This window comes from Crinia signifera, chromosome 8 (genome assembly GCF_055691185.1).
Source record: "Crinia signifera chromosome 8, ASM5569118v1, whole genome shotgun sequence".
In the NCBI taxonomy this organism is placed as follows: domain Eukaryota; kingdom Metazoa; phylum Chordata; class Amphibia; order Anura; family Myobatrachidae; genus Crinia; species Crinia signifera.
In genome coordinates this window covers 382571-403388 of record NC_139224.1, presented here as the reverse complement: position 1 = coordinate 403388, position 20818 = coordinate 382571, and the positions used below count along the sequence as shown (strand labels likewise).

At 48.3% G+C, this 20818-nt stretch overlaps 1 pseudogene; it reads right to left on the bottom strand.

Annotated features, from left to right (window-relative positions):
- Window positions 1-2657: 2657 nt before the first annotated feature.
- LOC146026903 (polymerase delta-interacting protein 3 pseudogene) lies at window positions 2658-6978 on the bottom strand (annotated as a pseudogene).
- Window positions 6979-20818: the final 13840 nt, after the last annotated feature.

Below are 20818 nucleotides of genomic sequence, written 5' to 3'. Positions count from 1 at the left end.
ATTGCCTCCAGAGATTATAACTGGACCTGTGATTGTGGAGTCCAGCGGGGACGAATTGATAATCTCTGAGAATGAGGAAGTACACACTGAAGGGGGAGAGGAATCAGAGGAGGAGGAGGAGGAGGATGATGATGATGATGAGTGACGATGACATCTTGTTACTGTAGAGCCAGTTTATACAGGGAGATATTATGAATTGGTTTATTTTTTGTGGGGGCCCAAACAAACCAATCATTTCAGCCACAGTTTTGTAGGCCCTGTCGCTGAAATGTTTGGTTTGTTAAAGTGTGCATGTCCTATTTTCGCAACATAAGGGTGGGTGGGAGGGCCCAAGGACAATTCCATCTTGCATCACCATTCATTATTCCTACTGCTGAGAGTCATTCATATGTGGGACTTGTCTTTTCAATGCATACAACTGTTTGCATTCCACTTGATTGCTGCACCTTCATGGGTGAGAATGTGATCTCCCTGACCTGGAGGAGTCAGGGCTGTTGCCGGAAGGCTCAATTACACTTCTTTTTGGGCGGCTACACTTTTTTTTACCTGTCTGGTCTGGTGCCCACTGCTGAGAGTCATTTTTAATGCACATCAGGGTCAGGATCAGGCACATCATAATTAATAATCAATCAATCAATCATAATCATAATCAATCAATCATAATCAATCAATCTATCTATCATAATCAATCAATCATAATCAGAATCAAGCCTGGGCGGCTGCAATTAAAGTTCTTTGTGGGCGGCTAAAGTTTTTTTTTAGTTTTCCAGTTACTGCAGTTTTATACATAGCTTGGTTTTTGTAAGTTGAAGACTTGTCAGTGCAATTTTCTTTTACAATATCCTTTATCTTTGCATGGACTTTGTGTATTTGGTTAGCATTCTGAGGTGTACACTGACTGCCTTCACCTTGAGCACGATCAGTTTCTGAAGCGGCAAAAATCCTTTTGTTTTGAAGATAGTCACTTTCTTTGCCGTTAGTTGTACAGGCTGACCTACTAACAGACACAGTTGCTTCGGAACAAGTTGTTGGAAATTTTTTAGGAGATAAAGCTGTACAAACCTTCTGGCCCCCCTTTTCAATTTTGAATTGATTTGCAAACATTTTGTAGTATTTGTCATATGTGCATAACCTTTTAGAGAGAACTGCTTTTTCCTCATCAGATAACCTTTGTAATGATTTGACCTTCGCATCTCTCTCCTTTTTATTTAATGACAAGAACGATGAATACTTCTTTAATTTCTTCATCAACTGTTCTTTATTCATGAAATGGTCCGATAAAGCCTTTCCTCAAAACTTAAGTAAAGTTATGTTTCCTTGATAATACTTTCACAGCTCACAAAATTCTCATCACTGGCTTCCTTTTCTTTGCCACTTGATACCTTGTTTTCACAATAAAGATTGGTTTCTTTTTGATGACCAGTTGGGTACAATTAGTTACACATCTTTTTGGGCGGCTAAACTTTTTTGGGGGAGGCTGCATTTAAACTTCTTTGGGGGCGGCTGCAATTAAACTTCTTTGGGGCACAGGGGCACAGGGGGTATCCTGTAGTGGGCTGCCACACATTTTTTTAAATATGGATCTTTCAGCACAGAGACCAACTGCACATCAGGGTCAGGATCAGCCAGGTTGTTAAACGGGGTTTCGACCATGAATCAATCACATCATAAAATTAATTAATAATCAATCAATCATAACCAGAATCAAGCCAGATAGGGGTCTTGTTAAATATTAAACTGACCAAAACAGATACACACACAACTAGTACTGCCTCATCTACCTATCTGGTCTGGTGCCCACTGCTGAGAGTCATTCGTATGAGGGACTTGTCTTTTAAATGCATACAACTGTTTGCATTCCACTTGATTGCTGCACCAATGGCCCACTGCTGGTTGCAGCTCTCACCCTGCATTAATTTGGGAGTCTGCCACTGCAGTCTTTTTTTTTGGAGCCTTGAAACTTTTCGGGATGCTGTACTAGCCGACACCTTTAGGTGGACTCTGGTCTGTCTTGTATCCAGCACAGTGGTCTCGTGTGCAAGAGATTGTTCTCTGTCCTCTTTTGGATTTGTGTCACCATCACCATCTTCATGGGTAAGAATGTGATCTCCCTGACCTGGGGAGTCAGGGCTGGGACAGGAAGGCTGCAATTACACTTCTTTTTGGGCGGCTGCAATTACACTTCTTTTTGGGCGGCTGCAATTAAACTTCTTTGGGGGCGCCTGCAATTACACTTCTTTTTGGGCGGCTGCAATTACACTTCTTTTTGGGAGGCTACATTTTTTTTATCCTCCTTTTTTAATCCTCTTATCTGCACAGCCGGGTCCATCAGTTACTGCCTCTGCTGCAACCAATGCTAGTGATGGTTACGCATGCCCTATGGCATCACCACGGGCAGCAAAGTTTTCCAGTGCTGCATGGAGCAACAGTTCGCTGGCTTTCCATTTGACATCATCGCTGTCAGCATCCTCCTTATCTGCACAGCCGGGTCCATCAGTTACTGCTAGAGATGTGCGGGCTCGGATTTCAGAGATCCGAGCCCCCACGGACGTCATCATTTCGAGCCCGATTCCGAGCAGCGCTCGGAGATTCCTACCTGACTCGGGTCCGTCCGCGTGATTAGAACGTCATCTCCTGGCGCCGGATTTCGCTAGGCTTTATAAGCGGCTGACGCGCCCGCCATCTTCACTCCAGTCAAGTAGTGGGTTGGGAGAGGGTGTGTTGGTGCTGCTGCTGGGGCTTAAACTTGAGCTTGACCTTGAGCGCAATATTTTGCAATTATTTACCGTCATTTTCGTTCCTTCTAGGGGGCTGAAAACAGACTCTGTTGGAGGTGGTACGGCTGGTAGGGCCTCCTTTGTAACAAGAGTACGTGACATATTGGTCAGCGTTTTAGTCCGTAGTAAAGGTACTGTTGGGGCAGGCGGTGTAGCACTGGGAGCAGTGTACGTATCATTCTGTACAACTTTAGTGAAAGGTAATGTTTGGCCAAGTGAAAATTGGTTGCCCAATGTTCCTGGTCTTTTCTGTAAAGTATTTGCAGCTGTGAATTTCATCTGTTTGGAAGGGATGGGAGCAAGTTCCATCTCATCATCCTCATCATCATAGTCATCATCCTGAGATGAGACCTGCTGCTGGTGGTTGACCACATTTATTCGCATTCCCTTGACAGAGTTATTCAGACCTGAAATGGTCTTGTGTTGTGGAATCTGGATGTTTTTGTGAGGTTTATTGCCGATGAACCTTGTGCCATAGGTGATTTAGCAGCTACTGTTGGAGCACTCCTCTTAAAGTAATCTTTTCACGAGCGTCCATCACTTTCATAGGCTTGTCTCCTGCCATGATCTGTTGCTTTCTCGAATTCAGCATTTCACGGGCATCTTTTATCCCTAGTTTTTGGCGTGCATCAGTCACACCAATTTTCTGACGAGCATCAAATGTTCTCTGAAAACTGGTGGCAAGTGGACGATTGTTCACAGATGGTTGGAGTCTGGATCTCACGTTTCCTATACCTCCCCTGTTACTGACCCTGCGGTACATCCCGGTGCCCACGGACATTCCCCGTTTCCTGATCAGTTCATCCAGCGACACGTCGGCCGTATTCCTCCAACCACACAGCTGCTATATCTAATTTAATAAAAACAAAAATAATTCTTGTGCTGTGTGGGACTGTAAAAAAGAATTCCATGCTGCTTGTTCACTGACGTCTGCCACTGAGTGCCACGGCCAAGCAGTAGCTAATAATAAAATTAATTATTATAAATTCTGCTGGTGCACAATACTAGTATTGCTGACGTATCTACCTGTCTTGTGCCTAGTACTACTGTCTTATCTACCTGTCTGGTGCCTAGTACTGCCATATCTACCGTCTGGTCTGGGGCTCACTGCCTAATACTGCCGTATCTACCTGTCTGATCTGGGGCTCACTGCCTAATACTGCTGTACCTGTCTGGTCAGGGGCTCACTGCCTAATTTTTTTTTGGAGCCTTGAGACTTTTAGGGATGCTGTACTAGCCGACACCTTTAGGTGGACTCTGGTCTGTCTTGTATCAAGCACAGTGGTCTCATGTGCATGAGATTGTTCTCTGTCCTCTTTTAAAATTGTGTCACCATCACCATCTTCATGGGTGAGAATGTGATCTCCCTGACTTGGGGGAGTCAGGGCTGGGGCAGGAAGGGTACAGGCTGAGTGGGGGTAGGGCACCCTTGTACTCTGCTGCTTTTGCCGGCTCCGGCCGGTAGCGTCTCCCTGGTGTCACGGCTGGCACTCTGCAGGGCCTCCCTCTTGCCTTCCTCATGATGCTGGCTGCTGGCTCTCTCTGTGTGCGCCGCTGTCCATCACCGCCGGGTCTCCTGCACGGAAACGCTGCCCGGCTCTCTCCTCTCTAGCGGGTCTCACTTCTGCACGCTTCCAGGCTGCGCACTCTGCTGCTCTCCTCTCTGTGGATCTTTAGGGTGCCCAGTCTGTCTTCTCTCTCTAAGCACGTGTCATCCTCTCTCACGCTGCTGCAAACCCTCCTCCGTCACGCTGCACAGTTTCATTTCACCTCTGACCTCTCCTTTTGCGCTCCCTGGGCAGCCAATCAGGGTGGTGTCAGGCTCCCTGCACGTGGACTGAGCTGGGGCTGTTTAACCCCTCACATCCCTGCAGTTTTCCTCAGAGCAGCATTGGCTGCAATTAAACTTCTTTGGGGGCACTCCAGGGGCACAGGGGGTATCCTGTTGTGGGCTGCCACACAAGCCCATTCACATTTTTTGAAATATGGCTATCCACAGGTTGTTCACTCTGCCATTTGAGATTGGGATCTTTCAGCACAGAGACAAACTGCACATCAGGGTCAGGATTAGGAAAGTTGAAACGGGGTTTCGACCATGAATCAATCACATCATTAAATTACTTAATAATCAATCAATCATAATCACAATCAAGCCAGATAGGGGTCTTGTTAAATATTAAACTGACCAAAACAGATACACACACAACTAATACTGCCTCATCTACCTGTCTGGTCTAGTGCCCACTGCCTAGTACTACCGTACCGTATCTACCGTCTGGTGCCTAGTACTTCCTAGTACTGCCTTATCTACCGGTCTTGTGCCTAGTACTGCAGTATCTACCGTGTGGTGTCTAGTACTGCTTCATCTACCTGTCTGGTCTGGTGCCCACTGCTGAGAGTCATTCGTAAATGCATACAACTGATTGCATTCCACTAATGAGAGTAATTGATTGCTGCACCAATCGCCCACTGCTCCTCGGCTGCACTGTGTAAACAGTGCACAATCAAGCCAGATAGGGGTCTTGGTACTTGTTTTGAGGTTGTAGCAGGGGAGTGCAGCTACTCATAACACCTTGAGCAAAGATCAGTACTTCTCTACCGGAAAAGGACATCCTCCTCGACAAAGCGTGCAGCTTCACGAGGGACGCATGTGAAGCAGTGAGCAAAGGGAACACCCGCCTAGCGAGCCAGATCACCTGAATCCACCCTAGCGATCAATAGAGTTACAGAAGTCGCAGCCAGATAGAACTCTTCCAGCTGCCACCTAGTCAATGATTAGCCCCCTCCCCTCCACCCATTAGGCAATGATTGACGAGACGAATGGTAATAATAAATAATACATGAATAATATTACTAATCACCGAATTAAAAATCAGATGAAATTAATTATAAATAATAATAATCACAATCAAGACAGATAAGGGTCTTATGAAATATTAAACTGACCAAAACAGATACACACTCTGCACCATCGAGCAGGTGATCACTGACATGCCAGGTGCAACGGTCTTTAGCACCCTGAATGCCAAGTGTGGGTTTTGGCAGATCCCTCTGGACAGAGCCTCTTCCATGCTTACTGCCTTCATGAACCCTATTGGGTGCTACGTCTTCCTACGCATGCCCTATGGCATCACCACGGGCAGCAAAGTTTTCCAGCGCTGCATGGAGCAACAGTTCGCTGGCTCTCCCTTTGACATCATCGCTGTCTGCATCCTCCTTATCTGCACAGCCGGGTCCATCAGTTACTGCCACTGCTGCAACCAATGCTAGTGATGGTTACGCATGCCCTATGGCATCACCACGGGCAGCGAAGTTTTCCAGCGCTGCATGGAGCAACAGTTCGCTGGCTCTCCCTTTGACATCATCGCTGTCAGCATCCTCCTTATCTGCACAGCCGGGTCCATCAGTTACTGCCACTGCTGCAACCAATGCTAGTGATGGTTTACATTACATTACATCTTCCATCTGCCACCTTAAAATTGATTAGCCCACTCCCCTACACCCATTAGGCAATGATTTAAGAGATGACTGGTAATAATAAATGAATAATAATCACAAAATTAAACAATCAGATTACATTATCACACAATCAAGCCAGATAGGGGTCTTGTTGGATGTTAAAGTGATCAAAACAGTTACACACTTGCAGACAAACTCTGTGCTGCACAAAATGCCCACCGCTCCTTGGCTGCACATGGTAAACAGTGCATGATCAAGCCAGATAGGTATCTTTTATGGGCCTATTTTTTAAAACTGCCATCATGTCTGCCGCTGCAGTGCCACTCTTACATGAGCCACGTGTTTGTGCCGCACACTTGTGTGGCTTAGCATAGTTATCCAGCTACCTCAGTGCAAACTTTGGCAATAAAAACAATATTGTGAGGTGTCAGGTGTTCAGAATACACTGGAAATGAGTGTAAATGAATGTTATTGAGGTCAATATAGCGTAGGAGCAAAAAAAACCCACCAAATTCTGCGATTTTAGCTGTTTTTATGCATTTTTAACAAAAAAATCAGAACCCAAAACCCAAAAAAATCCAACACAAAACACTTAGGAGGTGTTTTGCCAAAACCCATTAGAACCCAAAACCTCAAGGTAATCAGAACCCAAAACCCAAGACCCAAAACCCGAAAAGTGGCCGGTGCACATCTCTAGACAAAACCAGTTTAAACGACTGACCTGGTTGTTGAATTCAGTCATGTCTTAAGGCTGTATTATTCACTTTTGTTTTTGAGAATGATGAGGTTAGCCTCTGAAGTGTAACAAGGTCTAATAAGCAATTCTATCTCAACACTATTTAGGGCTTCATATTAATATTCAGTGAGGAACGAATTGTTGTATAAACTTTACTAGAACAACATCAACACTATTTCATACTCACTCCAATCCTACCCCCCCATGGTTCTCCCCACTAATCCTCCCCCCCCCCCCATTTCTTTAATCCAACCTGTGCTATATTTGTAATATTTCCCTGATGTTTCTTTTGTCTATTGTCTTTGTAGTGTGATAGTACTTGTTTTGTCTTCTATATAAGGTGCCTTATGCATAATACTGAGGGATCATAATAACAGCTTGACGACCCAAGAGAGGGTATTTTTTTTTCTTCTATTTTTAGTTTTTGTCCTAGTACTCCATTTTTTTAATATCAGTAATGGAAATGTGGTATTATGCCTACAATAATTACTTTGTAACTATGATATACTATTTGTCGTACTAGACGATTACCGAAATGTCACATCTTATGATCTATGTATATGACACCTGTCTACTTTATTTCCTTTCTGCTTGTACAAAAACAAAATGTAAAACTTTAATAAAAAGATTAAAAAAAAAATACATGCAGGCAAATGCGATAGATATACAGCATGCCGGCAAATGTGATAAATACTTGCCGGCAAATGCGATAGATATATTCCGGTAAATGGGATCGATAGATGCCGCCAAATGTGATAAATACTTGCCGGCAAATGGCATAGATATATGCCGGCAAATGGGATAGATATATGCCGGCAAATGGGATAAATACATGCCGTCAAATGGGATAAATACTTGCCGGCAAACGCAATAAATATATGTCTGCAAATGTGATAGATATATGCCGGCAAATGTGATACATACTTGCTGGCAAATGCGATAGATATATTCCAGCAAATGGGATCAATATATGCCAGCAAATGGAACAGATATATGCCGGCAAAAGGGATAGATACTTGCCCGCAATTGTGATAGATATATGCCGGAAAATGGGGTAGATGGCAAATGGGATAAATACATACCGTCAAATGGGATAAATACTTGCCGGCAAACGCAATAAATATATGTCTGCAAATGTGATAGATATATGCAGGCAAATGTGATACATACTTGCTGGCAAATGTGATAGATATATGCCGGCAAATGGGATCAATATATGCCAGCAAATGGAATAGATATATGCCGGCAAAAGGGATAGATACTTGCCCGCAATTGTGATAGATATATGCCGGAAAATGGGGTAGATATTTGCCGGCATATGGGATAGATATATGCCGGCAAATGGGATAGACATATGTTGGCAAATAGGATAGATATATGCTGGCAAATGTGATAAATACTTGCAAGCAAATGCGATAGATATATGCCGGCAAATGGTATAGATATATGCCAGCAAATGGGATAGATATATGCCGGCAAATATGATAAATACTTGCCGACAAATGGGATAGATAGATATATGCCGGCAAATGGGATAGATATATGCCGACAAATGGGATAAATACATGCCGGCAAATGAAATAAATATATGTCTGCAAATGGGATCAATATATGCCGGCAAATGGAACAGATATATGCGGGCAAATGGGATAGATATATGCATGCCGACAAATGTGTTAAATACTTGCCGGCAAATGCGATAGATATATGCATGCCGACAAATGTGATAAATACTTGCCAACAAATGCGATAGATATATGCCGCCAAATGTGATAAATACTGGCCGGCAAATGGGATAGATATATGCCGGTAAATGGGAAAGTTATATGCAGGCAAATGGGATGAATACATGCAGGCAAATGCGATAGATATACAGCATGCAGGCAAATGTGATAAATACTTGCGGGCAAATGCGATAGATATATGGTGGTAAATGGGATAGATAGATGCCGCCAAATGTGATAAAGATGTAAGCCCCAGGGCAGAAGGGGTTAAATCCAACCTGCCCCGACAGCCTGTGACTGACGGGGTCAGGTGCGCAGCCGATTGGAGGGGGAAGGAGAGAAAGAGGCGGTGGCAAAAAGGCAGGAAGGGGGCCGGAGAAGAGGTCTCACCAGAGTGCCAGCGTGTGGAGCGGAGGGGAGAGAGACCGGCAACAGCCGCAGCGTGACCCCCGGCATGCAGTGGAGCGCCTGACGCGGAGAGAGCAGAGGACGGACGGAGGAGCGGGCGGCGTCAGCGGTGACCCCCGCCGACCTCCTACAGCGGGGAAAGGAGCCAGCACCAGCGCGCCGCAGAGGGAAGCGGCGGGTGACGTCACGCGACCCCCGCCGACCTCCAGAGACGGAAGGAGCCGCCATAACCAGCGCGGAGGAGAGAGCCAGTTAACTGCCCAATACAGGACAGAACTGAGACCTGAGGGGTGAGAGAGGCCCTGAAGGCTGCTACACTGGTTGGGCTGAACCCACAGGATCGCTGAGGGAGATGGCCCCCATCTTGAGGTCCCAGGAGGGAGAAGGACTGGCCGCCATCTTGTCACCCCTCCTAAGCAGGAGCACCTAAACCGTGAGTGTTGCCCTTGAGGCCCTTAGGGATCCGGCACTACACCTACTATAGCCTCACCAGGGCCACCCCCCTGTTAGTGGCCTGCCCGCAACATCCAGGCCACCGGTCTTTCTTTCCCCGGGCCGCCCTACCCTGTGAGGAAACTCGTCCACTATAAGGGCCGAGTATGCCTCCTCACTGCGGCTAAAACTGCTTACCCTCTTCCCCCGAGGACTGCGTGGAGTACTCTTTGTTCCAACTCAGGATACCCTGGGTAGAGGGCCAGTAAATACCCAAGACCTTAGGCAGACCCTACCCCTGTCCCACGACTGGATACGTGCACCACCATGGGCCCCAGCCAAACCCCTGTGCACAGGTCGGGCCATTAGGGCCTGCGAGTTAGGACACTATACAATTGTTGCGAAGAGTTGTTAGGAGTAAGTTGAGTAGGTTACCGATAATTTTAGCTTAGTTCGGGATACGTCACTAGTACAGAGAAAGGTGTCGTAAAAAACATTTCCTTTACTTGAATGTGTATTGCACTGTGAAACATTTCCTTTTATTTGAATGTTTATCGCACCGTAAAACATTTCCTTTTACCTGAATGTTTATTGCACTGTGAAAGCATTTCCTTTTACCTGAATGTTTATTGTACCGTAAAACATTTCCTTTTACTTGAATGTTTATTGCACCGTAAAACGTTTCCTGTTACTTGAATGATTATTGAATAGTAGAACATTTCTACACTGTTGCCCACTTGTAGTGGAATTATTGTGACGCATCTACAAAAAGGGGTTGATGTCCTCGGTGACTGCTTTGAAAATAAAAGGTCAACCTAAGCTATAGTGGAGTGTACTGTGTCCATTCCTGCATCCTGAGAAGACTCCTGGCTGAGATCCGGGTATTGGGGAAGCACGGCTCCCGTTGCATCCATAAGGTAACCCCTCACTTTGGGTGTTTACAGTTTTCTGGTGTCACGAACAGGATACAGTCGACGCGGAGTATAATCTGATCCCAGGATGGACGCACCACAGGCCGAAGGTGGGCAGGCACCCTTTGCGCCCCCCAATGCCAAACCACAGGTGGCCGCCCCATTGGTAGTACCTGCACCCGCGACGGCACCTCACGCTCCCATTACACTACCCTACTACTTCGAGGCTCCATGGATGTTGACATACAGTGGGGACCCCAACAAGGGTGCCACATTCACAGCCTTCAAGAACCAGATGAAGTCCATGGCCCAGCTCTACACCCCGAGAGAAGAGCAGCGGGTACAGATCCTCATCGGCCAACTCACGGGCTCGGCCCTCAGCGAGGTTGAATCATGGGAGGACGACCAAAAGAAGGACACCGACCAGATCTTGGAACGGCTAGCCACGATCTTCGAGACTGCCACCCTCCCGGAGTTGAAGATGCAACTCTACGGCCGAAAGCAACAACTGGGCGAAACCCTCCAGGACTTCGCCCTAAGTCTTCAGAAGACCCTGAAACTCATCCAAGCGGCAGACAAGGATGAAGTCCATAACAGCGATGAGGCGCTCACCCTCCAGTTCGTGGAAGGAGCGTCGAACCCTAACGTCAAAACCCAGCTGCGAATCCTCAAGATGCAGATGCCAGGGAAGTCCTTTGCTGACTTTAAGAACGCCGCCATCCGGACCATCGGGAATCACGCCGACCCCGAGGTAGAATATCCGGAAATGGCGGGGGCTCGAGGACCCGTGGCCACGAGCGCTGAACAAGTTGGCTGACTGAAAGACCGGACCGCCCAGAGCGACAAACCACCAGCGGGGAATCCAGACCAATCCCTCCAGCGCCAAGTAGAAGACCTGGTCCTCGGGATGGCTGCAATGCAACGAGACATGCGCCAGCTGACACGGCAAACCGCGCCAACAAGCTGGGGAACCCGATGGAAGACGGAAAGACAGCAGTCGGGCCGGAATCGATGGGACCCCCCCGAGAATATGGAAGACGGGCTTCCGACCAATTCGACCATGAGAGCCGGCCCATCTGCCAACGCTGTCGGGAAGCCGGACACGTCGAGAGAAACTGTCCCTCGTCCGACCATTTAAACTCCAATGCCCCGAGGGGGAGGGCCGAACCTCGGGGGGAGTCGCTGGAATAGACCCAGACCCAGACAAATGGTGGCCCCAGTACATCGGAAGGTGTCCCACCCTGCCAATAACCATCAACGGAGTGGAGGCCGTAGCGATGGTAGACACCGGATCGCAGATCACCACAATCCAACTGCCGACCCTCCAACGCTATTGGGGAAGTCACCAGCTGTTGTCCCCGCCACCCACATGGCTCCACCTAATTGCCAGTGACGGCCTGGAAATCGCATGCGAAGGATACTGGGAAGCCGACATACAAATCAGGAGTACGTTGCTGCCCAACTAAGGGTGCCTGGTGACCACCACAGATGAAGCGAAGGTAGCGCCCATAATCTTAGGGATGAACGTCTTACAACGCTGTCCCAACGAGCTTGTAGCTGCGCTGAAGCACCGACTCCCCGCAGCGGAACCGCCCAGCCAACGCGCCTTACAGAAGACCATCAAAATCCTCCAGGGACACCAGAAATTTGTGAAGAGCACAGGGGAGATAGGAAAAATTCGCCTGACCGACAGGAGGCCCGTCAAGCTGAAACCCAACACGGAGACGATACTCTGGGGTAAAGCCCGCTGCAGCCCAAGTGGCGGCAAGTACGAAGCATTGGTTGAGGCTTACCCCGTGACCGCACAACAAGAGGTGGTAGTGGCCAGTGCCTTAGTGACAGTCGACCACGGGCGGGTCCCAGTGCGCGTTCTAAACCCCCAAAATCGTACAATCAAACTGTACCGCCACCAACCGCTGGCCATGCTGAGCTGGACGACGTTTCAAGACGTGGTCCACCCCGAACAGGTCCAACAACAAAGCACGTCGGCCACACAGGAAACGGAGCCCGGCCTAGCTGACGCCTGGTGGAAGGAGATCCACATCGGGGATAAGGATACCTCGGAAGAACAGAAGGACGGGGCACTACAGGTGGTAACTGCCAATGCGGCGGCCTTCAGCAAAGACCCGACTGAGCTGGGACTGGTAGAAGACATCCAGCATGGGATCCCCACCGGTACGGCGCGCCCAGTAAGGGAGAGGCATCGACCGGTGGCCCCGGCGCTGCACCAGCCTGTCCGACGAATGTTAGAAGAAATGAGGGAAAGTTGGGTGATAAGAGAGAGCCACAGCCCGTGGGCAGCGCCAATGGTCCTGGTCCGGAAGAAAGACGGCCAACTACGGTTCTGTGTGGACTACAGGAAACTGAATAGCCTGACGCACCGAGACGCATATCCCTTGCCCAGAATCGAGGAGTCCCTGACAGCCCTCCAGAAGGCCCGGTACTTCTCGACCCTGGACCTGACTAGTGGATACTGGCAAGTCCAGGTGGAGGAGGGCGATAAAGAGAAGACAGCCTTTACAACACCGATGGGGTTGTTCGAATTCAATCGCATGCCATTCGGACTGTGTAATGCCCCAGCGACATTCCAGAGGGTGATGGAGCACTGCCTGGGGCACCGCAATTTTGACATCGTGCTCCTAAACCTTGACGATGTCATTATATTCTCTGAAACCTACAAGGACCACCTGGACCACCTGCACGAAGTATTCCAACGGCTCATACAGTTCGGGCTAAAGTTGAAGCCCAGTAAATGCCACCTCCTCAAACCCGAGGTGCGATACCTGGGTCACGTCGTGAATGCCCAAGGGGTCTCTCCAGATCCGGAGAAAGTCAGCGCCGTGAAGGATTGGCCTGTGCCGAGAACGGTGAAAGACGTCCGTCGGTTTCTAGGCTTTGTGGGATACTACCGGAGATTCGTCCGGGATTTCGCTAAAGTCGCGGCACCCCTGACCAAATTGATGAGGGGAATCCCCAAGGACGGCTACAACAAGAAGATTCCGGTGGTATGGACAGAGAGTCGACAAGAGGCGTTTGACCAGCTAAAAAAAGTACTGACCGAGGCTCCCCTGCTGGCATACCCCGACTACAGCGTTCCCTTCCGCCTGTACCCAGACGCTAGTAAAAAGGGTCTCGGGGCAGTGTTGGCACAAGTCCAGGATGGGAAGGAACGGACCATTGCCTACGCCAGTCGTAGTCTAAGGAAGACTGAACGGAACGATGCCAACTACAGTTCCTTCAAACTGGAGTTTCTGGCGCTGGTGTGGGCGGTAACAGAGATATTCAGGGATTACTTGGCCGCCACCCCATTTGTAGCAGTCACGGATTGCAATCCACTGGCCCATCAAGCGACTGCCCGGCTGGGGGCCCTGGAACAGCGTTGGGCCTCCCGGCTGGCCAACTATCAGTACAGTATCGAATATAGGAGTGGGCGCAGCAACGCCAACGCCGACGCGCTCTCCCGCCTACCCAGCCCCGAAGAGGGAGAAGACGAAACTGACGCCTGGGAACAGGAGGAGTTGCCCCAGTTCAGTGGGTGGCACCAGAGTCCGAAACCACATTGTACAAGTGCAGCGATCACTAGTACCACAGGGGGAGCAGCGGAGGAGAATTGGGCCCAGCGGCAACAAGAATGCCCGTACATCCAACAAGTCAGGAGTTATCTGGAGTCCCGGCGTTCCCCGTCGCGAGAAGAACGAGATCGGGTTCCCGTCGAAGTACGCCAGCTGTGGCGACAGAGAGAATGACTGGAAGTACAGCAAGGGGTGCTCTACAGAAGGTACGTGGACCCGAAAACCCACGTGGTCAGCAAACAACTAATCGTCCCCAGGGATGCGGTGGAGGAGGTACTGCGGGCCTATCACAATCGCTCCGGACACTTTGGGTGCCAGAAGATGGAGTCGAACCTGCGAACCAGGGTGTACTGGCCCAATATGCGGGCCGATGTAGAGGACTGGTGCAAGGCTTGCCCGAACTGTGCAGTGCGACGACCAGCAACATCAGCAGAGAAAGCCCCTCTCCATCCAATCGTGTCCACATACCCATTAGAGTTGGTCGCCCTGAACCATGTGAAGCTCGAACCGAGCCGCACCGGGTACCAGTACGCCCTGGTTATCGTGGACCATTATACTAAGTTTGCCGTGGCCTTACCTGTCCGAGACCTAACCGCCAAGACGACCGCCGAAGTCTTTTGGAGGGCATTTGTCCGGCCCTACGGTTTCCCACGCCAGCTATTGTCCGACCAAGGGCCGACGTTTGAGTCGCAACTTTTTGCTGAACTGTGTGAGCTCTACGGCTGTCAGAAACTCCACACCACGCCCTATCACCCTCAAGGGAACGGGGCATGTGAACGAATGAATCGAACACTCATCAACATGCTACGGGCCCTACACCAGGAGCAGCGACGCGACTGGCCCGGGCTGCTGGCAGAATTGGTTTTCATCTACAATAACACTTGCCACACCTCGACAGGGTATACCCCGTACTACCTGCTGTTCGGGAGAGCGGGGAGGCTCCCAGCTGATCTGCAGCTACAACTCCCCGGGGCGGACCCCCAATGCCAGACCCCTTGGGTTCAAGAGCACCAAGTTCGCCTAAGAGAAGCCCAATCCGTCGTGAATCAACGAATGGAGGAAGTAAGAGAGCGACAGAAGCGAAACTATGATATAGACGCCCAGGCCGACCCACTGTCGGTGGGTAGCCTGGTGTTCAAAAGGAATAACAGGCCACAGAGCAAATTGGACTCCAAGTGGGAACCCTACCCATACGTGGTTACCAAAGAGCCAGAGTCAACCCTCCCGTTGTACCAGGTCCGGCAACAAGATGGAGATCGCCTACAGTGGATCCATCGAAATCAGCTCAAACCCTACATCGGCCAAGTCACGGGGCCAGAAGCTACCGGCGAAGAGGAACCGTCCGGGGAAGTGCCAACCACGGGTCCGTTGCCGATGGCTGATATCCTACGGAACCCTCTGGACCTTCTGTTATATGCAGGCTGGCCAGCCATGCCCTTGGTGCCGACCACCCCCTTGGCCGAATTGAACATTCCAGCCATGGACCGTCCTGCAGGCCCAGAGCCTGTTCCAGAAGTTGAGCCCAGGCGGCCGGTCAGAAGCACTAGGGGCGTCTTGCCAGCCCGGTATCGAGAATAAGCTCCAACTGTAGTAACCTCATGCCGTTCTGATGTTGTTGTTGTATATATGTATATGTTTAAATTGTTGGTTTATGATGACGCTACTGTAACCGTCGGGAGGTTGCCCTTCCTACTGAAAGTAGGTGGACTATGAAAGAGACTTTATTGATTCAGAACTCATGAACGGTTTGGACTTGTGTCTCCGATAGTGTGGCGTGAGGACACGACCACAAAAAAGTAGGGGCGGATGTAAGCCCCATGGCAGAAGGGGTTAAATCCAACCTGCCCCGACAGCCTGTGACTGACGGGGTCAGGTGCGCAGCCAATTGGAGGGGGAAGGAGAGGAAGAGGCGGTGGCAAAAAGGCAGGATGGGGGGGCGGAGAAGAGGTCTCACCAGAGTGCCAGCGTGTGGAGCGGAGGGGAGAGAGACCGGCAACAGCCGCAGCGTGACCCCTGGCGTGCAGTGGAGCGCCTGACGCGGAGAGAGCAGAGGACGGACGGAGGAGCGGGCGGCGTCAGTGGTGACCCCCGCCGACCTCCTACAGCGGGGAAAGGAGCCAGCACCAGCGCGCCGCAGAGGGAAGCGGCGGGTGACGTCACGCGACCCCCGCCGACCTCCAGAGACGGAAGGAGCCGCCATCACCAGCACGGAGGAGAGAGCCAGTTAACTGCCCAATACAGGACAGAACTGAGACCTGAGGGGTGAGAGAGGCCCTGAAGGCTGCTACACTGGTTGGGCTGAACCCACAGGATCGCTGAGGGAGATGTCCCCCATCTTGAGGTCCCAGGAGGGAGAAGGACTGGCCGCCATCTTGTCACCCCTCCTAAGCAGGAGCACCTAACCGTGAGTGTTGCCCTTGAGGCCCTTAGGGATCCGGCACTACACCTACTATAGCCTCACCAGGGCCACCCCCCTGTTAGTGGCCTGCCCGCAACGTCCAGGCCACCGGTCTTTCTTTCCCGGGCCGCCCTACCCTGTGAGGAAACTCGTCCACTATAAGGGCCGAGTAGGCCTCCTCACTGCGGCTAAGACTACTTACCCTCTTTCCCCGAGGACTGCGTGGAGTACTCTTTGTTCCAACTCAGGATACCTTGGGTAGAGGGCCAGTAAATACCCAAGACCTTAGGCAGACCCTACCCCTGTCCCACGACTGGATACGTGCACCACCATGGGCCCCAGCCAAACCCCTGTGCACAGGTCGGGCCATTAGGGCCTGCGAGTTAGGACACTATACAATTGTTGCGAAGAGTTGTTAGGAGTAAGTTGAGTAGGTTACCGGTAACTTTAGCTTAGTTCGGGATACGTCACTAGTACAGAGAAAGGTGTCGTAAAAACATTTCCTTTACTTGAATGTGTATTGCACTGTGAAACATTTCCTTTTATTTGAATGTTTTTCGCACCGTAAAACATTTCCTTTTACCTGAATGTTTATTGCACTGTGAAAGCATTTCCTTTTACCTGAATGTTTATTGCACCGTAAAGCATTTCCTTTTACCTGAATGTTTATTGTACCGTAAAACATTTCCTTTTACTTGAATGTTTATTGCACCGTAAAACGTTTCCTGTTACTTGAATGATTATTGAATAGTAGAACATTTCTACACTGTTGCCCACTTGTAGTGGAATTATTGTGACGCATCTACAAAAAGGGGTTGATGTCCTCGGTGACTGCTTTGAAAATAAAAGGTCAACCTAAGCTATAGTGGAGTGTACTGTGTCCATTCCTGCATCCTGAGAAGACTCCTGGCTGAGATCCGGGCTTTGGGGAAGCACGGCTCCCGTTGCATCCATAAGGTAACCCCTAACTTTGGGTGTTTACAAATACATGCCGTCAAATGGGATAAATACTTGCCGGCAAATGCGATAAATATATGTCTTCAAATGCGATAGATATATGCCGTTATATGGGATCAATATATGCCAGCAAATGGAACAGATATATGCCAGCAAATGGCATAGATACTTGCCCGCAATTGTGATAGATATATGCCAGAAAATGGGGTAGATATATGCCGCCAAATGTGATAAATACTGGCCGGCAAATGGTATAGATATATGCCGGTAAATGGGAAAGTTATATGCAGGCAAATGGGATGAATACATGCCGGCAAATGCGATAGATATACAGCATGCAGGCAAATGTGATAAATACTTGCCGGCAAATGCGATAGATATATGCTGGTAAATGGGATAGATAGATGCCGCCAAATGTGATAAATACATGCCGTCAAATGGGATAAATACTTGCGGCAAATGCAATAAATATATGTCTTCAAATGCGATAGATATATGCCGTTATATGGGATCAATATATGCCAGCAAATGGAACAGATATATGCCAGCAAATGGGATAGATACTTGCCCGCAATTGTGATAGATATATGCCAGAAAATGGGGTAGATATATGCCGGCATATGGGATAGATATATGCCGGCAAATGGGATAGATATATGCTGGCAAATAGGATAGATATTTGCCGGCAAATGTGATAAATACTTGCCAGCAAATGTGATAAATATTTGCCGGAAAATGTGATAAATACTTGCCGGCAAATCCGATAGATATATGCCGGCAAATGGTATAGATATATGCCAGCAAATGGGATAAATACTTGCCGGCAAATGCGATAGATATATGCCAGCAAATTAAATAGATATATGCCGGCAAATGGGATAGATATATGCCGGCATATATCTATGCTCTCTCTTAGTAAACACTGATGAGAAGTACTCATTTAACAGTTTTGCTTTTCCCTTGTCCTCTGTAAAACTTTTTCCAGTGATATCGGTTAGTGAGCCTATGTTGTCCTTAATTTTACGTTCACTATTTATGTATTTGAAAAGTTCTTGGGGTTAGTTTTGCTTTCAGTGGCTATGCGCTCTTCATAATCCCTTTTAGCTACTTTGATTGCCCCTTTGCAAATTTTGTTTGATTCTTTGTAATTGGTGAACGCCTCCTCATTTAAGTTATTTTTTATAGAATATAAATGCTCTTGTTTTATTTTTGATTGCTGACCTAACTTTTTTGTCCAACCATGGTGGCTTTGTTTTATTGAATTTACCCTTATTTACTTTAGGAATGTATTTAATAGTTAATAATTTGAGTACATTTTTTAGAGTATCCCACATTTCCTCAGCATTTTTCCCCTCAAAAACAGTTTCCCACACAATTCTTTTTAGGGCTTTGAATAATTCAAAGTTAGATTTTCTGAAGTTTAGTATTTTTGCTGATCCTTTATGATGTAATTTACTGAAGTTGATTTCCAGTGAAACCATATTGTGGTCACTGTTCCCTAGATGTTCAATTACTTTTGTGTTTGAAACTAGATCTATGTTATTTGTTAATACCAAATCCAATAATGCCTTATTACGAGTTGAAGCTTCTACCATTTGTGTTATAAACTGGTCTTTAAGTAAGCTTAGGAAGTTGTTGTTGTTGGTTTTTTTTCAAAAGTATACCATGAACATTCTTTTATACAGGGAAAAGTTGCAACCACAGCCAACCTGAGAATGGTACCATTGATGAAAACCATGGTCATAGTCAGAATATCAGTCCATGTATGGTGTGATAGCAAGCTAATTTCTTCTTCCAAAACAAAAGGGGCACAAACTGCATAAAATAATCACATGTGATACACACAGCAGCATACAGTAGAAACATTGAAGTGCCACTGGCACATGAAAACCTGAGGGCGACATTAATGGTCAGAGTCCAATTAAACTGTCTGTCCCTGATAGGTTATATTGTGATGTGGCTATTAGATTAAAACTAATAGCAAACCAATTTGCATCCAACTGATTGTAACATTACCTCTAACCCTTGTTGAAGGGTTACTGAACTCTAATGGGCCCTACACACACAGCGATAGTCAGCCAATTTCTGAGCGATTTTACATAATCCCTCAGAAAGTGGCTGACTATCACTGTGTGTGTAGCCCACAGGGCGATGCAAATGCGCAGCCCCGTTGTCTGAATCTGGGCCGCGATGTAGAATGAACCTGTTGGTTATTTTCAGAGCAGTCGCTCAGGAGGCCCTGCATATCTCCCGCATGTGTAGGTGCGTCGCAATGAGCAGGGCCTTCTGAGCAAATGCTGAAGACACCAAAAGCCAGCAATCTGCCGTAAGAGCCCCTAACTGCCCTCCCAGCAGCTGGACCCACTCACTGCCGCCATCATCACTGTGCCACCTGGGGCCTCAGCGGCAGCCAGACTCACTCATGGACTCCAGGGGCAGCTGGACCTGGTCAAACAGCTTTAATACGCAGGGGGGTGACGGGTCACCCGGAGTAAGCAGCCGCCGGTATGCTGCACTCGATGAAGACTCCAAAAGCTGCCGGGTTGCTGCGCGTGATGCCACCAATTCAAGCTGCTGGGATGCCGCACTCCCCGGCGCTGTGTCCATAGAGAGAGAGAGGACTGAGAGTCTCCCGCCCTGTGCCTGCCTGTCATATGTGTGTCAGTGTACAGTGCTGTGTATATAGGTGTACAGCACTATACTTTATGTGTGTATAAACTATATAGGTGTACAGCGCTGTACACCTATATACACATACAGTACAGCACTGTACACCTATAAACACATACAGTACACTGCACTGTATGTGTAAATAGGTGTACAGCACTGTACTGTATGTGTGTATATAGGTGTACAGCGTGAGCAGATGAGCAGGGCTTTTCTGAGCTGAAGACGCTGCAGAATGCCACATCAAGCCCACCAACCAGGAGCCCAGCCGATGCCTACCTGAAGTGAGTACCAGCTGACGCTGCCTCCTGTCCGCCGCGCCCGCCCTCTTCAGTCAGCTGCAGGACTGGGTAAGTATAGTATTTTATTTTTGTCCCCACTGTGTCACCAACGATTAAAAGTTTGTTTGGTGGGGGGGGAGGGGGTTGCCACTAGCCACCAATGTTTATTTGGTTGGGGGAGAGGGGGACACACTATGCCACCAATGTTTATTTATTAAGGACATGTATTTTATTTATAAGTTTATTTAGGAAATTACTGTCTATACCATATAACATTATTTTTGTGATGAAGTGCAATTTTTTACATCACTTTCTGTGACAGTTGTGACAGATTTGAAATCTCCCATGCTGAATCTCCCATTATGACTCTCTGGCACAAATGTCTGCATATGTAGGGCCCTTAAGACCAAGGCTTCTGTGGAAAAGATAATGGCAATCTTTTCTAAATCTACTCATAGAAAGAATCTCTGTTGCCTCCCAAACATTTATTCTGGCT